Source organism: Protobothrops mucrosquamatus, unplaced genomic scaffold (genome assembly GCF_001527695.2).
Source record: "Protobothrops mucrosquamatus isolate PMUCROS unplaced genomic scaffold, P.Mucros_1.0 scaffold109, whole genome shotgun sequence".
In the NCBI taxonomy this organism is placed as follows: domain Eukaryota; kingdom Metazoa; phylum Chordata; class Lepidosauria; order Squamata; family Viperidae; genus Protobothrops; species Protobothrops mucrosquamatus.
In genome coordinates, this window is record NW_015386481.1 from 108,868 (window position 1) to 120,974 (window position 12,107).

Here is a 12,107-nt window from a genome sequence, read left to right on the forward strand (position 1 = left end):
ATAGATAGATAGATAGATAGATAGATAGATAGATAGATAGATAGATAGATAGATAGATAATAGTTCCAACTGACCCCTGCAGAAAATTCTCCCTGAATGACAACGACAACAACAACCCTTCCATGGGCGGCAAAGTTGCTGAAGGAAGCCCGCTCATCTCCTTGGAAGAAGAGGACGATGCAACCTCGGCCTTCCTTCCGTCTCCATGGCAACTCCGGAGCCCCCAAATAAAATAAAATAAATAAATAAACAAACGGGAGGCTTTAATTTTGCACAGCTTATTTGGGTAACAGACCTGGGAGCCATCAAGAGAAGATTGCATCCATTACGTCTCAGCAGGGCTACCCTTACCAGCCGTGAGAAGCAAAGCCACCAGAGAGGCTGGCAAGACGTTGCTTGCAGTGGACCGAGGCGTGGGGGAGATTGGGGGGGGTGGGGGGTGGAAGAGGAAAAAATGCACAAAGGGGGGGGCAAAATAACACCAGGATAACCAGCTTATTCTGAACAGAGGCAAACCAGGCCGAGTCGGGATAATTTGCAGCTAGGAAGCTTCGTCCTCCGATGGGAAGGAGGTCAACTCTGAGCCTAGGAGAGAGTTTGACACCATGGCTGTTGTGTTGGGTGTGGCTTGTTGTTTTTGCAAGGCCCCCTTTGCTCAGGATAATGGGGGGGGGGAAGGATTCCTGGGGAGGCTGCTTCCAATCAATCAGAACAGAGCCGGAAGGGACCTCGGAGGTCTTCTAGTCCAACCCCCTGCTCAAGCAGGAGACCCTAGATCAGGGGTATTATTATTATTATTATTATTTATTGAATTTATATACCGCCCTATCTCCCTTACGGGACTCAGGGCGGTGAACAGGTGATAATAAAAACCACGACAAGGCAACCTTGGCTCAGGAATTCTGGGAGTTGAAGTCCACGAGTCATAATAGAGCCAAGGTTGCCTACCCCTGCCCTAGATGATATCAATCGATCCATCAATCAATCAGGGACTTCCTGTATTTAAATTTGCACGTTGATGAAACCAAGCAATTTTAAAAAGCGAGTTTTGCAAAGCTGGGGTTCCCTTTCGCGGATAAGGTTTTAAAATCATCCGGCTTTTCCAAACCAAGCCGATACCAAAAGTCACGAAACGATTAGGAAGAAAACGGCAAATCAACCTGAATCCGATTGAAAATCAATACTTGGGGACGTATCCTTTCTCGTTTCAATTACTTCCAGGTGTGTAAAGTTCAACCTTGACATCCGAATTTTTCGTCTGGAAGAAACGCATTTATGATTTTCAGCGTGAAGGAGACTTTGCAAATTTACAGGGCCGTCGTGGCGCTTTGGCAAACCTCCGCAACACCTTTTCAGGGGTTCCCTAAAACGCACAGGAAATTGGGGGGCAGGCCAAGAAAGGAAAACGTGCGATTTAGGAGCCCAGCGCGTGTTAAGAGCAGATATTAATCAGAATATTGGCAGTTGTGTTGCAGGAGGACCTTTGTCTACCGACGCAGAGTTTAATTTCAGTGCAAAGGCCGTGGTGTTTTTAAATGCTGCCCGGGGACCGATGTGATTCAGCATGCCTAGAATGTGACATTCCAGCAGTGCACTAAACGGCCCTCGCTGGAATTGTTGGGAAATATGGATTTTGCTGACAAAACATCACAGGTTGTGTTTGTGGGGCATGAGATGGTCCTCCAGAGAATAGGGCAGGTCGGATGAAGGGCGAGGACCCAGAAGAGAAAAATCGGAATATTTAGGACAGGGGACGGAAGAAGAAGAAATGCAGGTTGCTTCAGCCTGGGGAATTCTGGGATTTGAAGTCCACAGATGCTGGCTGTGGAATTCTGGGAGTTGCCATCTTCCGGTTGCCAAGTTTGGAAACACTTCTGGCTCCTTCCTGGTGGCCTCCATCTCATAGCTCTGCATCCAATGGAATTGAGTTCATGTGATTTGAAGTCCATCTGTTGTGGTTCTTCGCTTCGCTTGCTGTGGGCTCCATTCTAGAGTGGATCTTGGGTTGACCAACAGTGTCTCCTGGTTCCATCTATATATAATGAGAGTCCATCTACTATGAATCCTGGCTTAAGACTGCTATGGATCTCACCTCTTCTGAGGTCCAGCTTCACAGGACGTTGTCTGCTTCCCCTCCACTGGGCTTTGTGGCTGCTAATTTTGACTTGATCTGGAGTCCACCAAGCTTGTCTCCTGGCTCGACCCAAGACGGAGGCCATCAACTGTGAATCCTGGGTGGGGGATTCTGGAAGTTGAAGTCCACACGTCCAAAAGCCACCAAGGTGGAGAAACACCATCCCTTTTCCCACCAGGAAAATGTGGGAGGTCCATTCTCCAACCCACCACGGGGTCTTCAGCTACACCTTGATCTTCAGCAGGTGCCCACAAAGCGAGGAAGAGAAATAGATTTGTAATGGCCGGCACGTGACAGGCGGATTTTATATAGGAAAAGCATGAGCGGTGCAATCTAATTAGACCACCTTAGATCAACAGAGAGAAGTTAATGTTGCGGCTGCCGATGTGTTTCACATCAAAGTGCTTTCTTCCCTGGCAACAGGTGCACTTTTCTCGATTCTGTATCCCAGGGGTGGCGGGCTTGGCAATAAAGGAGAGTTGTGCAGGGGGGGCGGGCGGGTTAAATGTTCAATTTTATTTTACAGCTTTATTTGGTCTGGAAACTTGAAGGGAAGGAAGGAAGGAAGGAAGGAAGGAAGGAAGGAAGGAAGGAAGGAAGGAAGGAAGGAAGGAAGGAAGGAAGAAAGGAAGGAAGGAAGGATGGATCAGGAAGGGAGAGGGAGGAAGGAAAGAAGGAGGAAGGATCAGAAAGAAGAAGGAAGGATAAGTAAGTAAGTAAGTAAGTAAAGAAGGAAGGAAGGAAGGAAGGAAGGAAGGAAGGAAGGAAGGAAGGAAGGAAGGAAGGAAGGAAGGAAGGAAGGAAGGAAGGAAGGAAAAGAGAGGGAGGGAAGGAACACTCAGGAAGGAAGAGAGGGAGGGAGAGGAAGGAAGGAGGAATCACGGAAAGGAAGAAGGAAGGATGGATCAGAAAGAAGATGGAAGGAGGAAGGATAGGAAGGATCAGAGAGGGAGGGAGGAGGAATTATGAAAAGGAAGGATCAGAAAGAAGAAGGAAGGATAAGGAAGGAAGGGAGGAAGGAAGGAAGCATCAGAAAGAAGAGGGAGTCACTTCCTTCACTGCCATTGTAACCTTGGATGGCTAAATGAACGGACGTAAGTCCGGGACCCCCCACCTCCGCCCCCCTTGCAAGCAGGCAGATCAAATCCATCAAGTTTTTGGAAATGGGTTCTGTCCATGAAGGCAAATCCATCCGTGTTTTCCTCCCCTACAGCTGGGAAAAGGAAAAAAAGGGGGGGGAAAGGTTTTCTAAACCCACCCGAGCAAGCGGGCTCACCCTCCACTCAGGCATGAGAAAAAAAATTTGGCTCAGCCATCAAGGCTTTGGGGGGAGGTGGGGGGATGGAGGGGGGGGGTTTATGAAAATTTCCGTAAATTCACATTCTTTGCCAGGCGAGAGAGCCTCGGTTTGCAACGGAGCGTGACCTGGGCTTTGCATGCATTTGCATGGCAAGCAGGCTGGGTCAAAAAGGTGCCAAGTCCTCAGGAAAACGACGGCCGATCCAGTCCGGTCCTGTTTTTTTTTTTTTAATTAAATTTAAAATAGTGAATAGGGTGCAGAGAGAGGAAAAAACTGCACATTGGTGGGGGGGGAGGAGAGAAGAGGGTTATAAGAAGAGATTAAGACAGCCCATTTGTTCGGAATTTCTCCTGCTTGAGCAGGGGGTCGGACTAGATGACCTCCAGGGTCCCCTTCCGACGCTGTTATTCTGCGTTCTCCTTCGCTCTGATCCTCCAGTTCATGTTCTTTACTTATTTTTTTTAAAAAAAGGTAATTGAATCAGTCCTGGGAGAAGAAGCCTATTAAGGTTAATTGGCCTTGAAGACTCCAGATCACCTGGAGTCGAGTTCCTTGTAAACAAACCAGCGCTTTTGCTTGCCCCAAATGCTGGTTTAAAGCAGGTCTTAGCTTAATCCTTCTCTTCTCTTCCCTTTTCTCTTCTCTTTGTCCTTCCTTCCTTCCTTCTTTTTCTTCTTTGTCCTTCCTTTCTTTCCTCCCACCCTCTCCTACTGATTCTTTTCTCCTCCCTCCCTCCCTTCCCAATTTCTTTCCCTTCCTCTCCTTCCTTCCTTTCCTACCATTTTTTCTCTTCTCTTCTCCCTTCCTTCTCTTTTCTCTGTCATGGTTATTCAATATTAGCAGCGTTGACATTCTCTTCTTTGTCCTTCCTTTCTTTCCTTTCTCCCTCTCCTGCCAATTCTTCTCTTCTACTCCCTCCCTCTCTCTGATTCCTCCACTTATTTTTTTCCTGCTTCTACCTGCCACAGAAAAAAAAATCACACAGGAAAACACACATGCGCGCACACACGCACACACACACCAAATTTTCCCTCTTGTGAAAAACAAAGCAAACCCTTTGAATTCCTCTCGGCAGTTCAACTCAGTTCCATTTCAGACAATTTCTTCCCTCCCGGCGCATGTTGGTTTAATCTAAATGCCCAGGCAGAGAGCACGGCAAATATTTTTAGGGGGGAAAAAAACATGAAGATAAATAACTTTTAAATTAAGGCCTAGTTAGCATCATTACATATTTATAAGCCGCCCGGGCGGAGAAGACTTGGGTTTTTTTGCAAACAGACATTTAATTGCTCTGGATTAACCCCTAAAAGGTCCACTGCTGGTTGAGCTTCTTCTTCGCAAGGGGGGTCAGGCCAATATCCAGCTTTTTTTTTTTCTCAAAACGCTTGGCAGCCAATAATAACCGTTCACTAAATTTATAGCAATTCTGGATGGTTAAGCAAGCCATCTCTCTCTCTCTCAGCCTGTTGGCTGGACCAAGCTATCATATTAAGCCATGATATGGTGGCTTGGTTGCTTTGCGAGGGAAGCGCGCCCTGCCAGAAATCCAATTTTGTGTCTCCTCCGTTTAATTTTCCTTTTATTTTCTCTTCCCTCGAGTCTAAATGGATGGTCCCCAATCTTGGCCCGTTTTAAAGAGTTTGGACTTCGACTCCCAGAATTCCCCAGCCAGCATGGGGGGGGGCGGGGTCACAATGGCAGACGTAAATCGAGGACTATCCAAATTGGAATTTAAAAAAAAAAAATCTCCCTTCAGCTCCAAAATCTGCCAAAGGAAAATGAGCTGCTGATAATTAAGCATCAACCCTGCCAGGCTTAGGGGCCGGGGGCATCTGCATTTCAAATCCTATCTCTGAGAAATTTGCATTTTAAAGAAAGAAAGCCAGGAGATTGCATTTAAAAAAAAAAAGTGTTTCTGGAGCCCTTCGCATTAAGGCTTATGTCATTTTAGGGGGAAGATGGCTAATGGATGGTGGTAAATTCTGGAAGATAAGCTCTGTTTCAGGGTTTGAATAAATATATATAGGTAGTCCTTGACTAATCTGAGTGGTCTGACATGGCACTGAAACGCTCAATCACCCAGGCGTCCCTCTGTTCGAGATGCTTTCATTCACGGTCTCAAACTCAGGAAGGGGGTGGACTGGATGACCTCAAGAGAGCCTGCCAACTCCTAGGTTCACCTCTTCTCCGAAACATTTGGAAACAATAAATGCTTATGAAAGGTTGTGTGTGTGTGTGTGTGTGTGTGTGTGTGTGTGTCTCCCAGACAAAAACCTGCCCGGCTAAATGTGCTCTAAAGTCAATAAACTTTTTTTCCCTTCTCCTTCTCCCCTCCCCCCAATTCGCGCATCCCTAGAGGGCTGCAAAGGAGAGCCGAAAGTAATTCCGTCCAAATGGAATAGCAAATGGAGGTGAGGGATTAAAAGGCGTATCGCCAGGGATCTTGCTGCGAGCAAATTTGGGGAGCTGTGACTCTAAGCGAATCGGTGGGCGGTTGGAGGCTAATGGAAACAAAATCTGATTAAGCGGGACGAGGGGTGTTTCGGAGGCTTTAAAAAAATAAAGGAACGCCATTCCACGGGTTTAACAAAGAGTTCCCAGCACTTCCTGGAATGACCACGCGAGCGTGAAATGCTGCTGAATAATAATAATAATAATAATAATAATAATAATAATGATGATGATGATGATGATGATGATGATGATGATGATGATAGGTTTTCAAGAAGAGATTGGACAACCACTTGTCTGAAATGGTCTAGGGTCTCCTGCTTGAGCATGAGGTTGGACTAGAAGACCTCCAAGGTCCCTCCCAGCTCTATTCTATTCTGAAATCCAGTGCTCGGTGTGAGCAAGAGAGCTGGGCTCACCTTGTAAGGATCGGCGCCCGGAGTGCTTGTGGGCAATCTCAAGGTCTCTCCTTGTTGTCCAGAGAGGCATTACAAATTAATGCTAGGCTGCATGAACAGAGGGAGAGAATCGAGATCACGTGAAGGGTTCATACCACTTTACAAGGCCTTGGTAAGGCCACACTTGGAATACTGCATCCAGTTTTGGTCACCACGATGTAAAAAAGATGCTGAGACTCTAGAAAGAGTGCAGAGAAGAGCAGCAAAGATGATCAGGGGACTGGAGGCTGAAACATATAAGGAACAATTGCTGGAATTGGGTATGTCTAGTTTAATGAAGAGAAGGACGAGGGGGGACATGATAGCAGCCTTCCAATATCTCAGGGGCTGCCCCAAAGAAGAGGGAGTCAAGCTATTCTCCAATATCTCAGGGGCTGCCCCAAAGAAGAGGGAGTCAAGCTACTCTCCAATATCTCAGGGGCTGCTCCAAAGAAGAGGGAGTCAAGCTATTCTCCAAAGCTTAACACTTGTCGTTTCTTCCCCGGAAGTCCAATTTACTGGATTTTTCTAAAATTTGCCAGATCCGTCATCTTCCCTTAGATGGACGCTCCATGGCGGCCCCCGTTTCTACACCCTCCCCCCAAAGATTTTTATCTGGTCCTCTGGTTTTAAGAGCCCAGTGGATGTTCTACTTTGCTAACTTTTTAAAGATCCAGTAAACACGTACAGAGAGATGAACCAGCTCTGATTTGGGGAGTTTTTTATTTTCTCGCAGAGAGGAAGGTCAACAGCTCAAGGCTCGCCCGGGTCTGTGTTTGAAGAATGGAGAAGAAAAGATTTCCCAGAAGGACACCAAAAAGAAAAAAAAATTGCACAAGGAAGGTCGTCAATATTTATGCTGGCTCTTTTTCTCTCTCCGCAGACGAAAAAAGGAAGAAATTTTGACAGTTTGAAAAGACGAATCCTTTAAAGAGATGAAGCTGCTTTGAGGGTTCGGCTCGGTCTCGGAAGAAACCAAGCAGGGCAGGATAAGCAGAAGGGACAAAGGTGGCCGACCTTTTCCAAAATCACTCATGGAGCTGTGGGTTTTTTAAGTACATGCCAGTTGCCAATCGTCCAAAGTTTGATCACGTGACCACAGGATGCTGCAACGGTCGTAGGTGTGAGGACTGCTCGTAAATCACCTTTTTTTCAGCACCGTCAAAACTTCAAATGTCCCTTCAGCAAATGGTCGTAAGCAGAGGACCTACTCAACGCTCCATTCTGCGGTTGCTTTATACACAGATGGACACATATCTTTGTTTTATACGTCAATAAAGGTTTTCCGGTGTCATCTGTTCCTCTAATGACAGAAGACCGGGGTTAACGTCCCATCAGCCCAGCATAAAGGCACTAAATGTAAAAGACTGAATTCTGGACGCAACAAGATACTTTTGCCAAAATGGTCTGCCTCGCGGACAAAATGCTTTTTCACCGCTGGAGAAAAGCTGGAAAGATCATTCAAACAGCGGCCGGGTCTGGATGAAGAAACATCAAATCAATGGAGATGAGGCAACCTGCGCTCACTAAGGCCTTTGTGGGTTTTTGCTCATGAAAGCTGAGAAGAGTTTTCAGCTCTTAGAATGGAAAACCGTTCAAGTAAACATAAAGTAGAATCTTAGGACTGCGAAGGGAGCTGCAAGGTCTTCTAGTCTAACCCCCTGCTCAAGGCGGGAGACTTTATTGCATCCTGGAGAAATGGTTGTCCAATACAAACTCCTCAATCTGACTCTCTCGATACAGAATACAGAAGAACAGGGCTGGAAGGGACCTCGGAGGTCTTCTAGCCCAACCCCCTGCTCAAGCAGGAGAGCCTACACCATTCCAGATAAATAGCTGTCCATGGACTAGACACAGGAGTAGTCAAGCTTGGCTCTTTCATGACTCGTGGACTTCAACTCCCAGAATTCCTGAGCCAGCATGGCTCAGGAATTCTGGGAGTTGAAGTCCACGAGTCATAAAAGAGCCAAGCTTGACTACCCCTGGACTGGAGGATCTCCAAGGTCCCTTCCAGCTCTGTTATTCTGCGGTCTATTCTGTATTCTGCATCCACGTCTCTCTCCAAGCGCTCACCTCGGCCTCCCTCCTGGCCGAGCATCTCTGCCGCCTGGCTTGACGTCTGTCAAGATAATGACTCGCCAGTCAAGTCTGTTTAAGGGCGCACTTAGGAGTCCGCCCGAAGTAACCAATCTCATTAGCCGGTAGCGAAGGCGTTTGCTCCCAACCGCTCTGCCTGCTCTAAGTGAGCCTGTCATCAGTTCACTTTGGCACCGAGTCTAAATATTCATCTTAACTAATAAAGATCTTGCTTGACGACATGTCATTAGGCAGCTGGCAGGCCGCCAAGAGTGTGCAAGCGGCCCCCTTAGTTTAATTAGGGGGTTTCTCTTGTGCAGACGTCACGGTTCTGACACGGGTGACAGGAGGAGCACACCTCCCAGGTTTTCTCGGAATTAGAAGGAAAGGAGGGAGGGAAGGAAGGAAGGAGGGAAGGAAGGAAGGAAGGAAGGAAGGAGGAACAAAGGGAAAGGAAAGAGGGAGGCAGGAAGAAAGAGGGAGGGAGGGAAGGAGGGAGGGAGGAAAATGAGGATGGATGGAAGGAAGGAAGGAAGGAAGGAAGGAAGGAAGGAAGGAAGGAAGGAAGGAAGGAAAAGAGGATGGGAGAGAGGGAGGAAGGAAGGATTTCATCTACTTCAAGACATCTATGAGAGGACTGTCTCCATCATTCAAAGCATTTGCTAACATGGCACTCTGAAGTTCATTTCACCTCCACGTCTCTCAAAATTAAAAACATTAAGAGGAACACACTCCAAATTTCAATCCAGTAGACCTTAAGACTTCTTTTAACCACATTGGAGAAGCGTAAACTCCCAGCATTCCCTGGTGCTAATGCATTCCTTTTGCCGCACATTCTCAGTCTGTGTGTGCCTGCTTACTCTCTTATAATCCCTTTCTCTGCAATCTCTCCACTCTAGGCAATGGGAGAAAAAAAAACCCGGGCATGGCTGGTTGGGGAATTCTGGGGCTTCAAGTCCACACCTCAACCAAGGTTGAGAAGGGTGGAATAACCTAACAGGGATGCATTTAGGTTTCCCCTTAATCTTGCCCCCGTTTTCTGTCCCTTCCTTTTTGCAACAGAAAGAAAAGAGAACACAACCTTGGGAAGAATTTGTCAACTTTGTTATAGCTTCGAGCAGCTGATGATCTATTTGCATTTGTCGGTAAAGCTGCCAGCCGTTTGCCAGCCGGGCCGTCTTTAAATACCAGGCTGTGTCCCAGGAGGGTCGAGATTAATATCAGCTCGTCCTTGTGGAAGTCACCGAAAACAAGTAACTGCTGTAAAAGTTAATGAGTAATTTAAACCGGCCTGCCTGGATGACAGGAAAATCCATCCGTCAGTTAAAAGGCCTGGGGGTGTGTGTGTGTGTGTGTTGCACAGCGCTTCCAAAGAGGATGCAAGCCGGAGGCAAAAGGCCGTCTGTGGGGGTGATTTGCACCCTTTTGGGGGGGGGGGGTTAAAGCAACAAAAGAGATGGGATTTGGGAACCCCCCCCTTGGATGGGCTGGGACAGGTTTAGGGCCTAGTGGGTGCTCAGATATTCCGTTCTTCCATGCCTTCCTTCCTTCCCTCCCTTTCTCCTATCATTCTTCGCTTCTTCCTTTCTTTCACTCCTTCCTATCTTCCTTCTCCTTTCTGATACTTCTCTTCCTCTTTACTTTCTTCCACTCCTTCCTTCCCAATCTCCTTCTTTCCTCTCCTTCCTTTTCTCTTCCTTCCTGTCCTCCCTTCCTTATACCTTTTCTTTCTTCCTCTACCATTTCTTCTCTTCCTTCCTTCCTTCCACTCCTTCCTTCCTTTTCTTTTCTCCTTCCTTCTTCTCCACCCTTTTCTCCTTTGCTCTCCTCACCTGCTTTTCTTCTCTTCTCCTTCCTTCTTCTCTTCTCCATCCTCCAACTAGGCTAACCAAACTTCTCCATTTTGTCAGTCCTTTTAAAGGCTCACATTACCATGCTCAACATTTCTTTCCTTCCCCCCCCCCCTTTTGCTTAATAGCCCTCCACATTTAATACGCCACATTATCACAGCCGAATGAAGGAAAGCGCTTTGATGATGCACCTCGCCCCGTTGCAATAAAAGCCAGTTTTATTGTCGTGGTCTTTTTCCTGCCTTTATAGACCTTGAGTTAAAGAGAGAAGGTAATAAATCTCTCCTCCCCACCCAAAGCGCGGGAGAGTAAAAGAGGCCTCTGAAAAAGCAGGTTTTGTGTGCACCTTCACAACAAGCACCCACTTGTTGATGGAGGACTTGCAAACGTGTCACAAGATAAAGCAAGATTTACTGTCTGGGGCGAGAAAGGATGTTCCTTTAAGGCAGGGGTCTCCAAACCTGGCAACTTTAAGACTTGCGGACTTCAACTCCCAGAATTCCCCAGCCAGTATCTTCCTCAGCCCAGCCCACCTCACAGGGTTGTTGTGCAACACCCCCTGTACCCGGCTGCAACGGTCGCGTGGAAAGAGGTCGTAAATCACTTTTTTCAGTGCCGTTGTAACTTCCAACGGTCGTAAGTTGAGGACTACCTGTACACTTAATGCATTAAAATAATAACCTGCCAAGTAGACAAAACCAAGGGGAAAAGAAAAGGGAGAGAGAGAGGAATAACACAGTGCTGTGTGCGTATGCGTGTGTTCTTTTGCATACACACACTTTGAATTAAGGGATCCCGGCGACAACCATGTCGACCGGCCAAGTCCATCGCACTGCTCGGAAACAAAAAATGGAAAAGCACGTTCAAAAGCCGCTTTTCTTTTGATCCTGGACTTTCCGCCCTGAAAATTAGCAATTTGCAGGGCCAGGAGGAAAAGTAGAACCGAGGGCCGGAAAGGGAGTTTGAAAAGGTTTTCTTTGCAGCTGGACCAAAGAGAATTTTCGGCGCCGCCTTGCTTTAATCATCGGCCCAGCTTTGGGACTAATTGGCGAGAGTTTGCAAAACTTTGGGAAGGGTGATTAGCCGACGCAAAACCCCGCTCGGGGTCCCCACTGCCTTTGCCGGGAGGCTGATCCGGCTATGAAACGGGACAGATCGTTCTTTTAAACGGCCGGTTTGTTCAGCTAACGAGCTTTGTTGGGATATAACATGCGAAATTAGTTTTTTTTTAAACTTAAAAATGCGCAAATTAAGGAGAGCAAAAGAACCTCAGTTGTATTCTCGCAAGCCTGCACCAACAACCGTCCTTAAAGTGGTGGACAAGAGGCTAGTCCTCATTGTGCCAGACACATCTGCTTTCAATCCAGGTCGCTTCCCTTCCTTCCTTCTTTTCCTTCCTTCCTATCTTCCTTCCTTCCTTCCCTCCCTCCCTTCCCTCCATTTCCTTCCTCCCTTTCTTCTTTTCCTTCCTTCCTTCCTTCCCTCCCTCCCTCCCCTTCTCTCCCTTTCCTTCCTCCCTTTCTCCCTTCCTTCTCTTTTCCTTCCTTCCTTCCTTCCTTCCTTCCTTCCTTCCTTCCTTCCTTCCTTCCTTTCTCCCACCCTCCCTCCCTGGCCTTCATCATCCTCCAATTCTACCTAAAAGATGAAAAGTGACTCTTTTCCACTGTGGAGACCTAACCCCTCCTCTCCTTCAAAATAAGGAAGCATAATCCTGGTTAGCTGTGACAGGCCTCACTTCAACTCCCCATTAAACCTGGATACTCCTGGCCAAAAAAGCCAAGGCTCCCGTCAACTTGTAAGGATCATTTGCATTTCCAGAATTAAATTTTCTGCAGAGGAGTATCAAAGCTGCCTCTTGC